Source organism: Periplaneta americana, chromosome 13 (genome assembly GCF_040183065.1).
Source record: "Periplaneta americana isolate PAMFEO1 chromosome 13, P.americana_PAMFEO1_priV1, whole genome shotgun sequence".
In the NCBI taxonomy this organism is placed as follows: Eukaryota; Metazoa; Arthropoda; class Insecta; order Blattodea; family Blattidae; genus Periplaneta; species Periplaneta americana.
Window position 1 is genome coordinate 23,505,494 of NC_091129.1, and position 22,235 is coordinate 23,527,728.

Consider the following 22,235-nt stretch of genomic DNA (forward strand, 5'->3'; position numbering starts at 1 on the left):
ATCCAGTCTGCTGTCCAAAAATCTGAAAGTTAGAATTTATAAAACAGTTATATTACCGGTTGTTCTGTATGGTTGTGAAACTTGGACTCTCACTCTGAGAGAGGAACATAGGTTAAGGGTGTTTGAGAATAAGGTGCTTAGGAAAATATTTGGGGCTAAGCGGGATGAAGTTACAGGAGAATGGAGAAAGTTACACAACACAGAACTGCACGCATTGTATTCTTCGCCTGACATAATTAGGAACATTAAATCCACACGTTTGAGATGGGCAGGGCATGTAGCACGTATGGGCGAATCCAGAAATGCACATAGAGTGTTAGTTGGGAGACCGGAGGGGAAAAGACCATTAGGGAGGCCGAGACGTAAATGGGAGGATAATATTAAAATGGATTTGAGGGAGGTGGGGTATGATGATAGAGACTGGATTAATCTTGCACAGGATAGGGACCGCTGGCGGGCTTATGTGAGGGCGGCGATGAGCCTTCGGGTTCCTTAAAAGCCATTTGTAAGTAAGTAAACATATGTTTGAATGATTTTCTTGACATTACTTGTAGACGGCAATGACAGATATCTTTTGGAGAGAGCCAGCACTTTATGCTGGTATTCTGCAATATCATAATATTTAGCTAGTGTGACCAGATTTGTTTTGGTCCAGCATGGGATGCCGTCTAGATATCTAGATTAATTGCAACAGTTCCGCCGACGTATCATCTCCAATAGCGGATATTTGACTTTCCATCTATGTACAGCGCTCCCATCTAGGAGTAACGCGCCGAATATGTAATTATTTTTGGTGCGTTAGGCGTTGTCCTTGGTGCATTATGGGAGACGAACTACATCAATAGGCCTACTATTAAAGTAAGCTTTAGGGGAAAAAAAATTTTTTCCAGAGGGCAACAACGGGGATGTTTAGTCCCCAGGGGCAATTATTGAAAATAAATTATTATTCCAGGAAATAGTGGACTTCTATCCACAGTATAGTTTAATGTTTTTATATATATTGTAATTTCAATTTAAATATTATTTATTTGTTTATTAGTTTATTTATTAATGTATTTATTAAATTGTGTATTTACTCATTTACTTAAACATTCATTATTTATTTATTTATTTAGATATCTATTATTCATTCATTCATTCATTCATTCATTCATTCATTCATTCATTCATTCATTCATTCAGTCATTCATTCATTCATCTTGTATTTGTTGCTTATTTGTTTAATTATTCGTTCGTTCATTCTTTGCCCATTCGTTCATTTATTGTTTGGTGACATATTTACTGCATCTTTCGTACAGTAGTTGCAAAAAAAACTGGACCGACCCTTGCAGCTAATTTCAGAGCCTTGTTCACTCCGGAGCACGATAGACTGGTAACTAAGACTTTCGTGGTTCGAATCCTACCTGAAAAGGAAACTTTTCTTTGTTCCTTATTCAAATTTATTCCCAATACTTTTCGATTGCTGGTAAAATTCATGTTCTGGGAATAATAAGTTAATTAAGTAGTAAAATATCGCTGCAATCTAAAAGTATTGGGAATAAATTTGAATAAGGAACAAAAAAAAGTTTCCTTCCCAGGCAGGATTCGAACCACGAAAGTCTTAGTTACCAGTTTATCGTGCTCTGGAGTGAACAAGGCTCTGAAATCAGCTACAAGGGTCCATCCGGTTTTTTTTCCACACAACTATATATATTTTTCTTGGAAATATCTGTGTGTACACCAGAGATGGGAAAAATGTGTGTTGCAACTCAAACTCTGTGATCGCCGTGAAGTTAAGCTACTCCCCCGAGCGAAAAACAAAACCAACGGTAGACATCAGTGACGTATTTCTTTTTCTCTCCACCTTACCATTTTATTGTCATGGAGGCTGCATTAGTTGCTTCTTACATTTTTCCCGCCTCGTCATTATCCATAACAATGATCATAAGATTTCGTCGTACGAGAAAGCACACTTCCTCCTTTTGACCGTCCAATGTGCACTATTCTCGGTTCAATACAAGAAGCCACAATTGGTCTTAAGGATGAAGCTATGAGGCCCACACCATTTAAAGCTATACTCAGAGTAGTGCTTAAAGGTGATCCTTCCTGACGGAATTTACTGCCTTTCTGAAGTAATGTCTTGTTTATACCTTTATTTACGATCATCGCCAAAGGGAGTAGGTCGAAATCTCTTAGCTGTCGGTACAAGATTGACTGTGGCGATGTGAGAATGGACAATCCCAGGTTAACATGGGTCCTATTTTATTAGAAAGGAAGATATAATACAAAGTTCTACACTTTCAAATAGAAATAACTTCTGATAGTAAAGTATTGTACATATTTCAACTCAACTTTAATAGTAGTATCTCTTTATTCGTGAGAAACCTGGCTCTAGGCCTACTGGAATAGTCTAATGACAATGTCAATTCTAGATCTGCTAGAAACAAGGATAACTACCATGCTCGGTAATTATGGTGAGGAAATTTACATGTTATAATAATCTTTCTTCATAGAAAATAATTTACAAAAATAAAGGCCTTTAGGGAGGCTGAGACGTATATGGGGAGATAATATTAAAATGGATTTGAGGGAGGTGGGATATGATGATAGAGAATAGATTAATCTTGCTCAGGATAGGGACCAATGGCGGGCTTACGTGAGGGCGGCAATGAACCTCCGGGTCCCTTACAAGCCAGTAAGTAAAGTAAGTAGGCCTATACCACTTTTCGTGGACTACACACACGGCAACAAACTAAAAAACACATAATTTCACAGATTTAATTTAACCTAAAATACTGCTACTATATGTAATAGGCATACTAATATATAATTCACATGAAATTCTCACATACATTTTGCCTTATAAGTAAATAACCTATCACGCTTATCGTTACTAATGAAGAGCATCGGTGCAATGTAAATGGTGCGTACAACCTTACTATGTATATTACAGAGCATTTAATAAACCATGTATTCTACGTAAGAAGTTGGATACGAAACCAGTATATTCCTTCGTTTAAGATGTCTACGCTGATAATTTCGTTATGGTGATGAGAGTGATGGAGAATTTATAGAGGAAAGGATGTCAAGGGTAAGAAAACTTGTTGCTGGGTAACTTTCCGTGTTGGACCCTGGACTCATTTCACCGGCATTATCACCTTCATCTCATTCAGAAGCTAAATAACCTGAGATGTTGATAAAGCGTCGTAAAATAACCTACTATAATAAAAAATAATAAAATAAAACTTGCATAACATATTTGTCAACCGCAACAAATTCCATTTGCATAACCTATCAGATTGCCTCCGTGGTCTGTTGGTCAGCATGCTGGCTTGCAGATCAGGAGGTCCCGGGTTCGATTCCCGGGCTCGGCTCTCGGTGAATTTTTCTTAAAGAAGAAAAATTCCCTGGGTGTCTAGAGTATGGAAATTTATATGATTGTGAGTGTGCCGGGTTAATATTAATTAACCAATCATCAAAAATATAAAAATACATCAAGACTGTCGCTGGGCAGTAACCTGAACACACGTTTCAGCGTCACATTGTTGACAAGTAACTCCATCTGTTAGCACAACCAATAAGCACCTAATAGATCCTATAGAGTTACCAACAACGAAAAAAAAAAATAAATAAATAACCTATCAGTTGACTCTACTCTTTGGTATGGAAAATCGATGCACTGCACATTCAAGCAACTCTATAAAATTTGAATTCTGTAATACTTTTTAAAGTACTATCTTTTCTTTAACTATGTAGCGTACAAGTATTAGTACACATGTATACCTATTTATGTGTGAGCACCATTCAATTGAAGAGAACCACAGTTTGTCTCTGTTGTTATGAGTAGTGACCGAAGACTGAAAAATTAGAGGGATCTACATATGAGTCCACACCTGTGGAGTAACGGTTAGCGCGTCTGGCCGCGAAGTCAGATGGCCCGGGTTCGATTTCCGGTCGGGGCAAGTTACCTGGTTGAGGTTTTTTCCGGGATTTTTCAATCTTTCATCAATCCAATAAGAGCAAATCCTGGGTAACTTTCGGTGCTGAATCCCGAACTCATTTCACCGGCATTATCATCTTCCTTTAATTCAGATGCTAAATAACCTAAGATGTCGATAAAGCGTCGTAAAATAACCTACTAAAATACACATATTACTTTCTTTGTATTTACTTACAAATGGCTTTTAAAGAACCCGGAGGTTCATTGAAATTTAAGCACAACTGTACACAGTATCTTCATTCTTCATAGCCTATTACAGTTACCAAGGAGACATCACGTGGAGTTTGAATGCGTCGCCTTTCAAAAATCTTGATTTTTTTATGTTTTACTATTTATAGCTAGTAGAGTATATATTAATCTATTGTCAAAGTGAGGTTTCCTGTAAAATGTATTTTAAGTTAATGTGCGTGCTTGAAAATGGTAGGCTTAAGACAACATTTTAATACGTCGATGTTGTTACTTTTGTAATCGTGCCATGCCCTGTTTACTAGTGTCGTGCATTTCAATCGCTATGTTCGGTTCAAGCTGTCGAGAGTGACAAGAATCGAAGTCTGCTTTGAAGATGCGGATCTATCCAGCTCCCTAGAATCTGCCCCTTCAAGCTCGCTGGCCTCTCCTACCCTCCCCCTCTCATGCGTTCATGCTTTTATCTACGTGAGGATTTTAGAACAAATCTTGTGAAGTGTTATAAAGATGTAAGGACAGGTAATTTTTATTACAAAATCATCATTAAACATAGACAGAAAAATACGTACATACAGAGTTTTAAAAAAAGTATCCAGTATTTTAGGAGATGCTAGTATGCATCAAAGGCGTTTGTAATAAACATATTATAATAAAGGGACAGAAATATGAGGAAGTAGATTCTTTTAAGTATCTAGGAGTTCTAATTACCCAAGAAAACACTGCAGATGCGGATATGAGGTAAAAAATTGCTGGGGGAAATAGATGCCTGAGAGCCCTTAACAAAACTTTGAGAGCAAGATGCATAAGTAAAAAAGCAAAACTTACATTATATAAAACAGTCGTAAGACCAATTGTGCTTTATGGCAGTGAAACTTGGACTCTGTCGAAGAAAATGGAACAACAACTGATGACATGGGAAAGGAAAATTCTAAGGAAAATCTATGGTCCTAAATACGAGAATGGGCACTGGAGGTTTAGATATAATACAGAACTGAAAACTCAATATAAATCTCCAGATATTGCTGCTGAAATCAAAGCCCGTAGGTTGGAATGGTTAGGACATGTAATCAGGATGAATGATCAGAGAATACCAAAAAAGATTCTAAACACAAAACCAGAAGGCAGGCGCAATATTGGCACACAGAAACTAAGATGGTTGGATGGAGTGGAGGAAGATTTAAGGACTCTAGGCGTGAGAAGATGGAGACAGAAGGCTCTGGTTGGACAGGAATGGACCAAGATCCTAAGGGAGGCCAAGGCTAGACTACAAGGGCCGTAGTGCCAAAGAAGAGGAAGAAGTATGCATCAAAACAAGAAAATAATGTCTAATAAACATGGGTCCTAAAACGCATACTTTCTGAGATCTGAACACTTGTTCATAGGAGGTGCTCAATGTGACGTCCATTCATGGCAATGCATTCCTCTGCCCTTCATCGTTAGGAATCACGAACTCTTTGAAATTGACCCGGTTGTTCTTGATAACCAAAAATCTAGGGGATTTAGGTTTGGGGAACGAGAAGGCCAAGGTGTGGGGCTTCCCCAATAAATCCAGCGGTCCTGAAATGTCAGCGTCAGGTGTTAACGCTCATTGCGGAGAAAATGTGCTGGTGTGCCATCATGCATGAACCACATCTGCAGTCTTTGCTGACATAGCACATAATCCAGCAAGGTATTCAATACGTTAATAAGAAACTCCTGATAACGAGCCCCAGTTAATCTTTGTGGTAGCATGTATGGCCTTTAATCTATCGCCAAAAACGTCTGCCCATACGTTGATTGAGAATCGGTGCAGATGCCTTGTTTCTTAAACTACATGGGGATTTTCATCAGTCCACACATGCTGATTACGGAAATTCACAAAACCATCTCTGCTGAACCCCACTCATATCCACAATCAAACTTTTGTTTCCAGTATTCCTTGCGAAGTATCATTATTCCATGCCAGGAGTGTCAACTACGATATGATTATCAGGTAGTCTGCTTATTGTAGGGCAGAAAAATGAATTGACATGAATGGACGTCACATTCAGCATCTCCTATGAACAACTGTTCAGATCTCATAAAGTATGTGTTGTAGGACACATGTGTATTAGACATTTTGTCTTGTTTTGATGCATACTATCATCTCCTATAATTTGGATATTTTTTAACACCCTGTATAGGTAAATCACATTTTGTCTTTAAAATACATGACAGTTTTTACTGTACAGAAAGTAGCTGTAATTACATTCTTCACATAATATTAAAATAAATCACATTTGCTCAGTAACAATAGATGTGTGGTATACGGATAATTAAAGTATAACATGAACACATAATAGAAAATAAGTTGTATAAGTCCATAATAGTAATATACGTTACAAGAGCGGTATGTTGACGTTTTCATGTTCGAGGAAAAGATTGAAAAAGCGAAACGTAGTTGAGCTTTTTTAATTTCCGAGAACATGAAAACAAACATACCACACGTGTATCGTACATTATTTTGTGCGAAGATCGTTTATTACATACCTGAAAGACGAATTTCTAATCAGTTGCAATGAAATCTCCATCTTGGTTTCTGTTTAATGACGGCAACTTTAGAAAACAAAAATATCTATACTCCAGCAGGCCGTGATATACGTCTGTCTTTTTTTTCCCCCCAGTCTATAAATGCGAACTTAAAACAAACGGTAAGGTTATGTAATGATTTATTTTTTCATTTTAATATTTTAACAATATTATTTATATAACATATTGCAGTAATAACATCAGCATCTTGAGTCTTGTTGATTTTTTCGCGGCCTCCTTAATGTTACTTGTATCAGGAATACAATAGCTTTCGTGGAGTAGTAGACTTTACTTAATTTTTGCAGATATTTAAAAACAATAATTAACATTGCAATTTAGATGAAATTGCAGTGGTAAGTTTCCAATTTATAATTATTACTATGTTAAACGTCTCTAAAAATAATATGTTAAAAGCCTAAAGCAGTAAAATGAATGTCGCGCTTAAGCTGTAAGAAGAGGGAAATTGTTATGTGTGTTACGTTGGGAATACTGAATGTGGTATTTCACACTTACCGCGTATTGGTTCTGTGCGGAAAACAAGCAAATACGCACGATCTCGCACAAAAGTAAATTATTTTATTCCCATACTACACATCATTATAACTTATAATATCTAACCTGTTAATAAATAAAATATATAATTCCATTTTCATACTACACATAATTCTTTGTAGCTTGCAATATCTAACCAGAGAATAAATAAGATTATTTCATTTTTATAATATACATGATAAACATATAGTACCCTACTTTGTTATAAAAAAAATTCATTGTCCTCTACTCCCACCATTTCATATTTTAACCACTTAAGGATGTTAGCACACATATTCCAATTAGTTTGTCATATGAAAAAAGACGAAGTTTGTAAAATCCTGGTTGCTGCTCTCATGTTCTAACATTGCAGGACACTATTGTAAACCGCTTAAGGATTTGAGCACATATCTTGCGATTAGCTTTCGTATGAATTAAGACGAAGTTTGTAATGTCTTGGTTTTCATCCTCATGTTTGAACATTACACAATACTAGTCGCTACTATGAACATATGCGTTTTTTTCTTTAATAGCCTGTATTTTGTTTGATTTATTTATAGGACTACGTATATTTTTTGTCATATTAATAAAAACAAAAATTATCTATTACTATGCTTAACTTCTCAAAATATCTCCCTGGCATCCTTATGCAGCTAAAGCATAAAGGCGCAGGGAGAGGAGAAATTAAGAAGAGGCACCGAACATATGTAAAGAAGGGGAAAGATTGAAAAAACTCAAAGAAAGCTTCCGTTATAGGGTAAGGTTGCCTAATTCGGTGACATATTTAATAAAGTCTACATTTATGCCAAAATTGTAATAAAAATTTTCAAATAACACCTAAATGACGTTATTTGGACCTTTAGCTACAGTTTTCACAACATTCAGTGTCAACAGTTTCACAAGTTTGATATATAATATATGATTCTTCATTGTTATACAATGGCTCCTAAATCCGTGACAGGGATCCAAATTCCGTGATAGTGGTTTCCTAATTCCGTGATACTACAATAATCCTCTTTAACTGCTCAGAAAACAAAAGTGTATTTGGAAAAACACATTAAAGTCATGGTATATTGTTTTAATATTGATTAAGCAAGAAATTATAACATAGAAAAAGGGTCTATGCGACAAATGTCATAGAAAATACTTGTGTAACTACATATTGCATGTTAATATATTATAAACGAAATAAACTGAAAGTTAAATTCAATACAAAATTAAATTTGAATAATTTTAATTACAACACAATTATTTCTCATTATTTATATTCCTCACAACAGCAGTAATTAAGTTAAATATATGCCCTATTATTTTATTATAATTGATGTTTTCTATAAATTATTTCTATTATCATTTCCACAACTATTTTCTTTCATTGCAAATAATTTATCAGCATATCAATAACAACCTCATAAAATTACTTACAAAAACACTCCCAAAAATAATATACACTTATGAAAAAAAATAAATAAAAAATTATTGGATTAACCATATTTTCACCGTTAAAATTACACATATATAAACACTAAATATAAACATTTACATAGAGATAAAAAAGTTTACAGGAGAAAAAGTTCGTCCAAAGGGCTGGACTCTGGAAGAGTACCCAAAAGCTCATTGCATTTCCGCGTTGAATAGCAATACTTAAGCGTTGACGCAAATAAGTAGTGCAACGGCGATCACCAGTAATGGAGATCAACATTTGGCCGATTTGAGATACCAAAATTTTAGCGTCATGACTCCAAGGACCGAAGGTCTCCACAGCAAATGGGACAAAGATATAATTGTCTAAAAGATGAGCATATTTCTTTCATAGATATTAATTTTCACAATTTAGCGTTGGCATCACTGGTCGAGTGAGCCAGGAACGAGATATATGAAAATAAATCCGAAAATTGGAAAGCTCCTGTAGCATTGTTATTGTCTCATAATGTTTAAATAATCATACACATTGATTCAGCTGACTATAATATCCAGTATTACATCATTTTTATAATGCTATATTAATTCTTAACTCAAATATAAAATGTTTCTTCAGGAGCGGTCACAAGAGAAAGAAAAACTTACTGGTCAACCACCTTTCACTGAACAAAAACTTCTGGAGTCGTCTGCTTCTGTTCAAAAGGCGGGTAGTCAATAGAATTGAAAAGAAGACATCTCCTGGCATCTGTTATGTATTTCAAAAAATTAAAAGTCAGAGACCACAACTCCATGGCTGTCAATTGAAATTAAGTTTACAAGCTTCATTTTCACGTACTGCGAAGGTAGCTGGAATACAAATCTTAGTCATCACACTTGTGTAGCTGAAGAGATGAATTGAAGCCGAAACAGAGAAAACGCAAAATTCCAAATAGAGTTTACAACCTTTAAAACAAGTTTGTATTATCGCAGATCAATGCCAAACGTTTAATCCTTTGGCTGTATTTGGTATTATCCCTTGCAGTCTTTCGATTTTCCAAAGGCTTTTGTTACACAAAATGGGACTATATTCTTTCATTCCAAATTGTTTTGGTTTTCCATTCATAGAAAATCGAAATTAGGGAAGGTGAAGATGGTCAGGCTGTATATGAAATGTGAAGTCAAATTTACGTGGTAATCTTCGAAGCAAGTGTTTATAAATCCAGGTGAATATGAATCGAGTTACAGTTCAAAAAACATTAACAAATTACATCAACATATTCGTAGATGAAACCCGGGGATCCGTTCCCCTCACTAGGAATCGAATTTGCCTCTCCATCATCTTCCTCATCGTCCCACATCTCTCCCTCTACTAGGTATGTAGGTCATAACTTGCTGCACTATTATTTTAGCGTGTTTTTATGTTGTTCATTCTAATGAGGGGCTCATGTAGAAAACTATTATTGACAGCTTTTGTGAAACTGAGTTGTACCACAGTCTAGTATATACAGTCACGAAGCTCAATCTATATACTAATAATAAATCTGCAGCCAAAATTTTTATGGTAATTTTCGATTTTCTAAAAATAATTGGTGTTAACATGTTTAATTAACTATCCTAAAACCGAAAATCGCTTTTTTGAAATTTTTGTTTGTATGTCTGTCTGTCTGTATGTTTGTTACCTTTTGACGCTATAATGGCTGAACGGATTTCGATGAAAATTGGAATATAAATTAAGTTCGTTGTAACTTAGATTTTAGGCTATATGGCATTCAAAATACGTTATTTAAAAGGGGGGTTATAAGGGGGCCTGAATTAAATAAATCGAAATATCTCGCCTATTATTGATTTTTGTGAAAAATGTTACATAACAAAAGTTTCTTTAAACATGATTTCGGATAAGTTTTATTCTTTGAAAAATTTTGATAGGACTGATATTTAATGAGATAAATGAGTTTAAAATTAAAATAACTGCCATCTAAGGCGGTGTATTGAAATAAAAAACAAATGACTTCGTCTATAAGGGGCCTTGGACACAACAATCGAAAGCTGTGAAACATAGCCTACAGACAATGTTTCTGTGTTTGTATGAAGTAATATAGGAAGCTAAATTAACCGATTTGTATAATTATTATTTCATCATTGGAAAGTGTAGTTTCTCTGGATGGACATAATGCTATAATGTTATTACAGTAACTTGTGAGTGAATTGAGGACAGGTAAGATTAAAATAGCTTCTTATGCACAGAAAACTTGATAGGTTATTCTGTATATTCATTTCCTGTATTTCTTAAAATAATGTTTATGAACATATTCATTTTTATCTCAGAGAATTAACGAACAACGAGAGTGTATTGATTTAGTATGCAGTAATAGTACGTTAGCTTAGCAATCCATTATTTTATAATTCAAATTTTAACTATGCTCAATTGAATCGTGTTAAAATACATAAAATATATATGCAATAAATGCAATGCAAAAAAATTGGGTAATGAGCCAAGCAGATTATCTTGCGCTGTTGTAAAAGCTGTTCCTCCTGAGATTGAAGAGCTCCCACAACAAATTAAAAACTTTCTAATTCGAGTACATCCGTTATCAACACACTTTTTACATAATATAATATAATATAATATAATATAATATAATATAATATAATATAATATAATATAATATAATATAATATAATATAATAATAAATCTGTAGCCGAAATTTTTCTGTTAATTTTCGCTTTCCCAAAAATAAATAACATGTTAAAGGAATTGCCATTGTACCAAATGAGTGGTCTCTGGATCAAAATGATCGCATTTTAATATTTTAAATACAATTTAAATTAAGTAACATATTATACGATTTATCCTTCTATCAAACACGAATGTTCCCTGGATCAAACATCCTATTTTAATTATGTAATTACTTTATATTTATTTCTAAAGGGTGCAGCGGAGCGCACGGGTACGGCTAGTACGTAATAAATATTCATCCATAGATAGTTGCTAACCACTAGGATCACTACTGTCGCCTCATTACAGATAATACGAAATAGTACCTGCACAGTCTACTGTTCCTAGCACCCTCAAAACTCAAACTTCGTGACTGTATATACTAGACTGTGGTTGTACATTCTAATAAAAGTGATTAAATATTCTCCAATCTTCATTTCTCTTTGAGAGGCGGTTGAAATCGAAGAATTTTGAGAAGACCGGTCGTTATGTTGCGAGTGAACTCTTAAGAGATTTCGCTTTAGCTTGTGATTTAGTACTATCAGCGGTAGGAAGGACTAGTGAGGTCAGTTACCATGGGAACATTATATTTAATTGCGTAACCGAGGCGCCCGATCAAATCCGGCTTAATAATGCTTGTTGCATAATACATTAATGAGGCTTCAATGTGCGACATGTCAGAATGTTTTGAAAATAATATTGCAAATGAAGCCGTGCATTTAAAGTGGTCAAAGAAGCAAGAACAAAAGAATTTAAATTATTTTCATAAAGATGCACATATAGAAGAACCATCCTCCAACAGACGCCACCGTGAGTTTAGATTCATCCAATTGTCTTAAGCAGAATTACAGGCCTTCATACTCGTACACATCACTTAACATGGAAGCAATACTTCGTTATATAGAATATTAATAATCATCATTATCACATTCATTAATAAAACTGAAATCGGTTAAAATGAATATGAGTGCACGCCATATAAATAATATATGATAATAGACACAGAATTTCAACAATAATGCACGGCCTACTGATACATCCAGAATACAGTGACTGTATACAGGGTGTTAAAATAGCGTTTACAACGTTTCAGGAATGATAGAGGAGTTAAAAACAAACCTCTGTTTTAAGTGAAAAAACTTTAGAAGATGCGCCGTTTTGCCGCTAGATGGCCTGCAGGATAGATGACTTGCCTTCCGTCACAACAGACACTGGTTAGTTCTGTTTGTGCACGACCATATTGTAGGGCCTTATCTATTGCCCAACAGTCTCCGTGGTGGTAATTATTTTGTTTTTCTACGCGATGCCCTACCAGAACTTTTAGAAAATATCCCATTGAACATCAGAGAACGAATATGGTTTCAGCAGGACGGTGCTTCTCCACACTTTGATCGTCGTGTCAGGAATCACCTAAATGCTACATTCTCCGATCGTTGGATTGGCAGGGGTGGGCCGGTACCGTGGCCACCTCGATCACCGGACCTATCCCCACAGGATTTCTTTTTGTGGGGAGACGTGAAACGTCTTGTGTATGAGACACCGATCGATACGGCAGAAAACTTAGTTGCTCGCGTTGTTGAAGCTGCACATGTTATATTAGAGACAATGTTGGCCTTTTTGAGCGTTGCAGACATCCATAGTACGAAGGTACCAGTTGTGCAATACCTTCAATGGACGGCAGTTTGAACACCACCTCTAAAACAACAATTGGTCTCGTCCTTTAAGGATTATACTAACACTTACGTATACAATAAACGGCGCATCTGCCAAAGTTTCGTCACTTACAAAAGAATTTTGTTTTTACCTCCTCTATTATCCCTGAAACGTTGTGAACGTTATTTTTAACACTCTGTATAGAGTTACTGTAATCCAGAGAATCTACACACGCCATATGACAGAGCTTGTATTTAGTAAATTGAAATAAAAAACTAACAGGGGACTACGTACAAAACATTCAATGAGATATTATGATAATAAATGAAGTCGAAATTACAGTTGTATAATAACATTAATAGAAATAATTAAAAGGTTAAAATACATTTTTATCTCGTTTTGTACCCAAACTTTGGTGCATTGTGTTAATATATGAAGGATTCAAAGCCATAGTGGGCCAAGCGCCATTTATTAAAAACGGAGAAAGCAAGGGTTAAAGTTAAGTGAATACCATAGCTTAATGAAGATTGTCATATCATTCAGTTTTAATGTGTATACTTTATATTACTTGCTCTATATATGTTTCCATTGAATTATGGTAATAACTTCATTTCAATCCTTGTTTTCTATGGTTTTAGTAAATGGCGCTTGGCCCACTATGGTTCTGAACCCTTCATATATTAGGAACCTTTAGAATCGTAATTCAGTTCTATATTTACATATTCAGGTTCCAATTGTTCTTTATACAAGTTTTATTAAACAAAATTTTCTTCTTTACACCTTCTATCTTTAATTTTTAATCATAATTGAAATTGGCCAATCTTTCAACACTAGCAATTATTACAATATTGGGAAATGCTATGGTCAAAATTTTCACAAATGTGATCATACAACTTTAATATTGACTTTTATTTATTATCGTATTTAAACAATGATCTCTGTAATAATTTAACATAGCATTTCTCAGTATTGTATTATATGGGATATTGAAAATTTGGTGAAGAAAAAGGGTTAATTTAGGAAATGCCCAGAAGTTAATATATGGTCACATTGCGAGATGTTAACGTTTGCATGAAATACATGTTTAGGTATTGTCTTTCCTCTGTGAATAGCTTTAGCACTTTCCATTCGAGATGCTTGTGCTTCGATTCCCATTATGAAGAATGGAAGGTATTTTTTTAAATCGGGATTAGGTGTTTATCTCTTGTCTTGTGTTGTCCTTTATTGTCTCAGGGGTGATCCTGACATGCTGACCACACGGCCAGAGAAGTCAGCATTGTATAGCCTACCTGTCTAGTGTTAGTCCGAAATTTGTCATTTTCTACACCGCATTAGATAGTAAGTCAGTATAAATGGTGGAAAAAAACACGACTAAATAAAAAATAAAAGTAAAATAAATGAACAAAGATTTAAGAAATTTCTAGTAATCATAGCATTTTTTTAATAATAGACTTCATAGTGTTATTATTATTATTATTATCATTATTATTATTATTATTATTATTATTATTATTATTATTATTGTTGTTGTTGTTCCTAAACGTTTCGGGTTTATACAGAGTGTGAAAGACAAACTGCCAAAAATACAGGTGGTAAATCATAAATAACTGAAGAAAAAAGTATGTATGTATGTATGTATTTATTTACACTGCAAGTGGGCAAGCATCCGGTGGCAGTGGTATATACAATATAAACAATACACAATAAAAGGAAAAGCAATACACAATAAAATTGACAATACACAATACAATTTTATACACAATACAATAAGAATCCACAATACAATTTAACACAATAATAATAAAACAAATAAAATACCTATTTTTACAATACAACCTACATAATTATGTATAGGCCCTTTATAAGTTTCAATAGTCTTTCACTTTATTCTCATCTCATTCCCTGTAGTGGCACTATGACGCATTTCACTGACTCTTTAGCACACATTTCACTGACACTCTGTAACACATTTCATTGACGCTATAAATGATCACTGATCGGAACTGTTCACTGCACTGTAAAACCATAACTTCACTGACTCACCTCGCTTCACTGATACAACAGTCCAAATAAGTCAAATAATTACATCCTTATGCATACTTATAAACAGAATTACATTTAAACTAAACATTTCTAGTCTAAGGCCCTCTTACACGCTATTTTTAAATAATTTACAAGCAAAATGACATATTTCTGTAACTCTTAAGGTATATTATGTACACCTTTACATACAAAAAATTTTGTTTTGTATAATTTTGCTCTGTAAAATTTTTATACAATTGAGAATTGTACCAGAAAGAGAATGAAGTGAACAGATCCCTTGAAATTATGTGTAAATTGTTTATAAAAATTATTTTGAAACATGATAGCTCACGCAGTTTTTAAGATAGAGCCACAGATTTTTCACACTCTACCACTGAGCTACCCGGGAACTCTAACCGACACCGATCCAGAGCGTTGGTACGTTAAACCAAAGGCCCCGAGTTCGATACCCGGCTCCGGAACAATTTTTCCCTCGAAATTATTCAAATCAACTTTACAGGGAGTTATATACCTAAAATCTTGATTTGCATAATACACGTCACTGTTCGTTAACAGAAAACCACAATTTAAGTCACACGGAGTTAGTGTGCATACTTGCTTGTTGGTTGCTTGACGGTTGTCAGCCCATTTTGAAGTCTGTGGATATAGAGGGATAAATTGGATCGGTGTCGGTTAGAGTTCCCGGGTAGCTCAGTGGTAGAGTGTTGGTACGTTAAACCAAAGGTCCCGGGTTCGATACCCGACTCCGGAACAATTTTTCCCTCGAAATTATTCAAATCAACTTTACAGGGAGTTATACCTGAAATCTTGATTTGCATAATACACGTTACTGTTCGTTAACAGAAAACCACAATTTAAGTCACACGGAGTTAGTGTGCACTCGAAGTTGGTTGCTTGACGGTTGTCAGCCCACTTTGAGGTCTGTAGATATAGAGGGATAAATTGTATCGGTGTCGGTTAGAGTTCCCGGGTAGCTCAGTGGTAGAGCGTTGGTACGTTAAACCAAAGGTCCCGGGTTTGATACCCGGCTCCGGAACAATTTTTCCCTCGAAATTATTCAAATCAACTTTACAGGGAGTTATACCTGAAATCTTGATTTGCATAATACACGTCACTGTTCGTTAACAGAAAACCACAATTTAAGTCACACGGAGTTAGTGTACACTCGAAGTTGGTTGCTTGATGGTTGTCAGCCCACTTTGAGGTCTGTGGATATAGAGGGATAAATTGGATCGGTGTCGGTTAGAGTTCCAGGGTAGCTCAGTGGTAGAGTGTTGGTACGTTAAACCAAAGGTCCCGGGTTCGATACCCGGCTCCGGAACAATTTTTCCCTCGAAATTATTCAAATAGTATCAATTTTAAAAACTGTGTATTTTATAAATTAAAAATATAATCATAAGAAATAATTAAATTTTACTAGTCATTTTGTTTAGTAGACCGATATGTACTGTCTATATAATTTTGGCAGTTTATGTACTTTACACTCCGTACAGTGTGTATATGTAAAATTTATTTCACTTCCTCCCTGCACTTGTAAAATTGAAGGGGAAGTGAAAGTGGCTTATATACGGACTAGAGAGTTTGGGGGCGAGCCAACGAAATTCCATTGTTGATACAAGCTTATAAAGGGAAGTAGAAGCGGGAATGGAAGGAGGGAGAATAAGAGGAATAAGAGGAATTTAAAAAATATGTAACAAATGATGAGTAGACGTCGTATTTTTAGGCTTGTTTAGCGTAGACTGATTCATAAACGAGACTTTGGATGAAGACTTTCCAAAGTCGAATTTCATAGCAAAGTTTAACTTTGTTGAAAGTCCTATTCATAGACAATATTTATGAGACTTTGGCTTTGACTTTGGTAACTCGAGATTTGACGATCTTGTTCTAATGTTGGCAATCACAATCACTGCCTTCTAAACGAATTAAATTAATAGATAGTTGAAATCGAGTAGGCATTGCCACAATCAAAGTCATCTTTTGAGACAAATCTGTGAAACAATTGAACATCGGTACATGTTAAGCAATTGTTAGCCGTTCTTCAGCTTTACTTAAGAATATTATTCGTGGGCTTGGTGTGAAACTAACGTAAGTACAAAATTTGATATTTTTAGATCTTTATACCAATCGATAATAATTTGTTCTTCTATTTGGTCCTAAAAATCGTAACTCAGTTCCTAACAGTCTTGTACTCTTATGTAATACAATAAAATTCGTGACTACAAAACATGATGGTATAATTCATCTGAAATAGTATTACCTGTTAAGAATTTTGTTGTGAATAAAACAACGGTTGTAATTATGTTAAGTACACATTAAGCCCTCGAATTATTTCATTATAAAATAATTTTATTCTGAAGATACGGAAGAACAGAAGATCCCATTAATGACAGACTATGAAAGAGACATATTATCCTGCTGACAGTTGGCAGAGTTATTCCCTACATGTCTGCAGAAACTACTTGAAAATTGATTGAAATCAATATGAAGAAAACATTATTATGACGACCGCAGGATTAAAAATTAACTGCATATCCAACTGTATAAATTATCCTCTATAGATACAAATCTGGCTTTCAGGTAGTAGCTCCCTAAGCAGGTTTGAATAATTTCAAGGAAAAAAATGTGACGGTGTCGTGTATAGTTCCTGGGGTAGCTCAGTTGGAAGAGCCATCAATTACCTGTAGCGTAAAATTGCGATGAAATAAGAAATTCAATTATTGGTGGAATAGATAATCCTCTTTGATTATTTTTCATCAGTGAATGGTGAAACATGACGAGGATATCTAATACTGTCTGTTTATCAAATCTGTACCTTGATTTGAATTTATTATCTGTATCTAATAATACGCTAAGGAACATGAGCCCTTTTAACAATCTCCTAGATGCCCTCAATATTCTCAGCAAATTCAACAATTTTCCAAACATCAGCCATTTTCCTTATGTCCACAAACGAAAGTCACCAAGTCAAAGTCTACATTTTCGGCGACTTCGAAGTAAAGTCACGATTGAAGTTTACGTTCGTCAAAGTGTCGACTGTGAATAAGAAAATGGTGACTTTGTAATTTCCAAAGTCAACTTTGGTCCAAAGTCTCGTCTATGAATACGACCCTAAGTGCTGGCAATATCATCGCTCGATAGTTTCTCGTGTTGCATACATTTAGGGAGTTTCCAGCTGTAATACAATTTTATTTTGGTTAAACAATTTCAGAACGATTTCTTCAACAGTAATCTCACTAGACGTTTTGATTTATCTAGAGAAAATCAAAACTCGAGTGGGATTTAATTGACTATTACACGATTAGAAGAAAGTATATAAAGATTAGAAGTAACGAAGTACTCCAATACAATAAAATATTAATTGACTTGCGAAAATACAACTATCTTCAAATGTATTATTGTACCATCTCAATATTACAAATATTACGCTAGATGCATGCTAGATGGCAGTAGTGTCATTATACAGACACTGTAATTATTACTATTCAATAAATCTTAATATTAAACAATTTCTGATACGTGACTATCCATAATATCATATAGCAGGAGTTCTTTTTATCCTCTCAGAGCAGAAGCTATAACATAACCTAACTAATATACACAAGTGTTAGAAAAGTTTTAATTAACGACGATGACATTAAAAATAAACATGAATTATTTTAAAAGGAATAATTATTGAATGTACAATTTTTCAAATTTGAATGTGGTTGGTGGTTCAATTGATGTTATATTGGACGTGTGCGTAATAGAAGTGGAACTCGTTGATTTAGGCCTACATGGTGTAGTCAACTTATTCAGAATTTCCGAATGAATAATTTTAAAATAAATAATTATTGAATGTACAATTTTCAAATTTGAATGTGGTTGGTGGTTCAATTGATGTTATATTGGACGTGTGCATAATAGAAGTGGAACTCGTTGATTTAGGGCTACATGGTGTATTCAACTTATTCAGGATTTCCGAATGGTGCTCTTCATTTATTTGTAAATCGGATTTCAGAAGATGCATAGGTATAATCAGTGATTTTTAATAATTCTTGTTCTTGAATGCCAATGCGAGTCATATTTGAAACTGCTGTGCATCGACTGGAGTGGTTTGTAATTTTATATATATTTTTGACGTCCAGACCAGCCCAGTTTCAAATGTTGGCAAAGAAAGAAACAAATGCTAGGGACGCGATAAAATTAAACAAATGCTAGGGACGCGATAAAATTAAACAAATGCTAGGGACGCGATAAAACTGTGCGATAAGCATCCATGATTGGTTGAAATACGTCCTTTCGTACCGTTTTATTGGTCAAAAGTAGTATGACGTAGTAAGAGTGTAATAGTCAGTATAAAAACGTAAAACAGGAAGGCCAAAGACCATCCATACGCCAGAGACATGGTAGGAGGGCAGTGCTGAATGTTAGTCAGGCTCCAGGAGTGCATCTTAAAAATTTGACGTCATTTGCAAAGTGTAATTTTCAAAACCTAATTTCGTTCTTTTGCATCAGGAAATGACAATAATGCTTCTTTTCGATAAAATAATAAAAACTTAACTTATTTATTTCTTCCTGTAACCACTACAGGTTGCCATTGACAAAGAATATCATGATACAATAAATAGAGTAAAAGCCTTGAGGTTTAGTGATACATTGTTGTTAGAGTGAAAAACAAATTGAAATAGAAATTTGAACATATGACGCACTTTTTTACGTCAACTTCATCATTAGTAAATGTTCAACAACTTACAATGATACTGTGTTAATCATCATAATCGACTTTTAACTGATTTTAACATGTGATTTTAATATACTTCTCAATTTTTATTAAGTTATTTACGACTGCAACATAATGATATTTTGTCATATACTATTAATCTATTAATCTTCAATACACAGCGAACTTCTACGGCAATATGAGGTTAACAGTAACAACTTGATATCATCCATCATAACGACACATAGGGTAAACTGTATAGTGATTGACCACTTAAGCTAATGAATAATAAAACAATGAAATAGCGGAAAACAGTGGTAACTTATTAAGAGAATTTTAAAGGCATTGGGTCAAGTGAAGATTCAGAAACAAATCAAAATCAATAAACAAAAGAAAAAATAAAATTTTAATGCAAAGATAAATTAAATAAACACAACAAGTCCACTTTTACAGTTATTGACCGTCTACTGCACAGTTATTGACCACACGCTTATTAGTGATTGAACAACACATTGAATACTAATTTATTAGTGATTGAACAACACATTTTCCACAATTTTCACTTTTTTCTTGTCTGTTTCGTTTCTCTTCTTCTGATCTTTCTCATTAAGAACTATTCGCCACCGGCGTAGCTCTGTCGGCAAAGGTGTTTGCCTGCCGATCCGAAGTTTCGTTCGGGCGCGGGTTCAATTCCCGCTCGGGCTGATTACCTGGTTGGGTTTTTCCGAGGTTTTGCCCAACCGTAAGGCAAATTTCAGGTAATCTATGACGAATCCTCGGCTTCATCTCGCCAAATACCATCTCGCTATCATCAATCCAATCGACGCTAAATAACCTCGTAGTTGATACAGTGTCGTTAAATAACCAAGTTAAAAAAATAAGAAAAGAACTCTTCTCGCTGCCTTTTGTTTCATTTCTTATTCGCTTCCTTTCTTCTCTTGCCTCTTCTTCCATTTTTCTCTTTTGTGCCTTATCAGAAGCAAGTGTGTGTCATTTCTCTGATGTTATTACAAATGGCTTCACCCAGCACTGGACGAGGACCAAAGAACACTTTTCCTTCAACGGGATATTTGTTTCTGGACGCTAAGGTTGCTTTTAGGACACCAAACTTCTTGGCAGCTTCATTTAAATCAAATCCACTGTGGACAGGTTCTGTAGCGTTTCGTAAAGCTTCCCCTGTATAATGCACTTTACCTGGCTTAGGCATTATAATATAGTATCAGTCCTGTAAAAATCCGCATCATTTAACCGATAACATATATAGAATTGGAGCAAATTGGTCATTATTCTAACAAATAATTTATGAACGACCAATCACTGTAGTTTGCGGACATACACTTTATAGTGATTGACCACGGGGCATTTTTATGTCATATAAAAACTTTAATAAAATAATATTCTGTGGACGGAAACCTTATACCTTTTCTCACACTGTGAGTGTAAAAACGAGCACCAGAATTTGTGTATCCTTTGCAGAATAAATAAATTATTGCGTGCATTATTCTTAGCAATTTCTCTAGTTACTTACACTTGTTTAAGTTCAGTTGCATTTCCAATCGATTTCAGTCCTCTCAGACAACAGACACTAACTCAGTGGGATGAACAGCGACAACTAACCACAAATAAGGGTTGTTACTAGAGGTATATGCAGCAAAAAGTGAAATCACGATCGTGGTTTATTCACAATATACTTGAAAAAAGGAACCGGTCAATCACCGTATACTGGTCAATAACTACCTAGTTTAACCTACTTGTAACAATTTGACTGTATTTTATTTTGCAACTTTCGCAATAGAGCATATTCACAACATATGTGTTTAGTAGATTATCACAGCGTCACCTAAGTTTATATGAACTACATTTAACATTCATTTTGTCATTCCAAACCTTTCGCCTTCAATCCACATCATTTCTATTTACACCAACTTCAATATAACAGTCAACTAGGACCCCTTACACCTTTCTGAACTTCTTTATTTTTTTATGATATTAAGTTCTTTTGATATGTAATATTGTTATGTGGCTTTCTGTTAAAATATGCACATTTAACCTAAGAGTCTTATTGTTAAACAAGTGTTCACTTTTGAGTCATTATACAGTTTACCGATCCAATATAATGACTCGTTCGCGATCTCTAGCTGTCATGAATGATTATATAGTACGTCCGCTCAAATGAGAGCCACTTGGAACGTGCGATTGGACACACTTACCGCAGGGACCAAGTAAGCACGCGACTCTAAACAGGTTCCATGTAAACAACGCTGCGTTGCCATCTCTCCCTTCTGAAGACTGAAGTGATCCTTCGTTTGCGTCTTGTATATACAGAACTAAAACACGAACACCTTCTATTCAGAGTCCTTTGAGTCACTATTTAAATAAATTACACAAGATTCCAAGCCAGCTTCTAAGGAGCGATAATCATTTTCTTCTATCTTTACATGTTTGGTATACCCACACTTTACCCAATTCTTTTTAATAT

General features: G+C 34.8%; 1 non-coding gene across 1 annotated transcript; it reads left to right on the top strand.

Annotated features, from left to right (window-relative positions):
- The first annotated feature begins 16,306 nt into the window (after window positions 1–16,306).
- Window positions 16,307–16,378, top strand: TRNAN-GUU (transfer RNA asparagine (anticodon GUU)). Its single transcript has one exon. It is a non-coding gene; the product is annotated as a tRNA-Asn (tRNA).
- The last annotated feature ends 5,857 nt before the right edge of the window (window positions 16,379–22,235 follow it).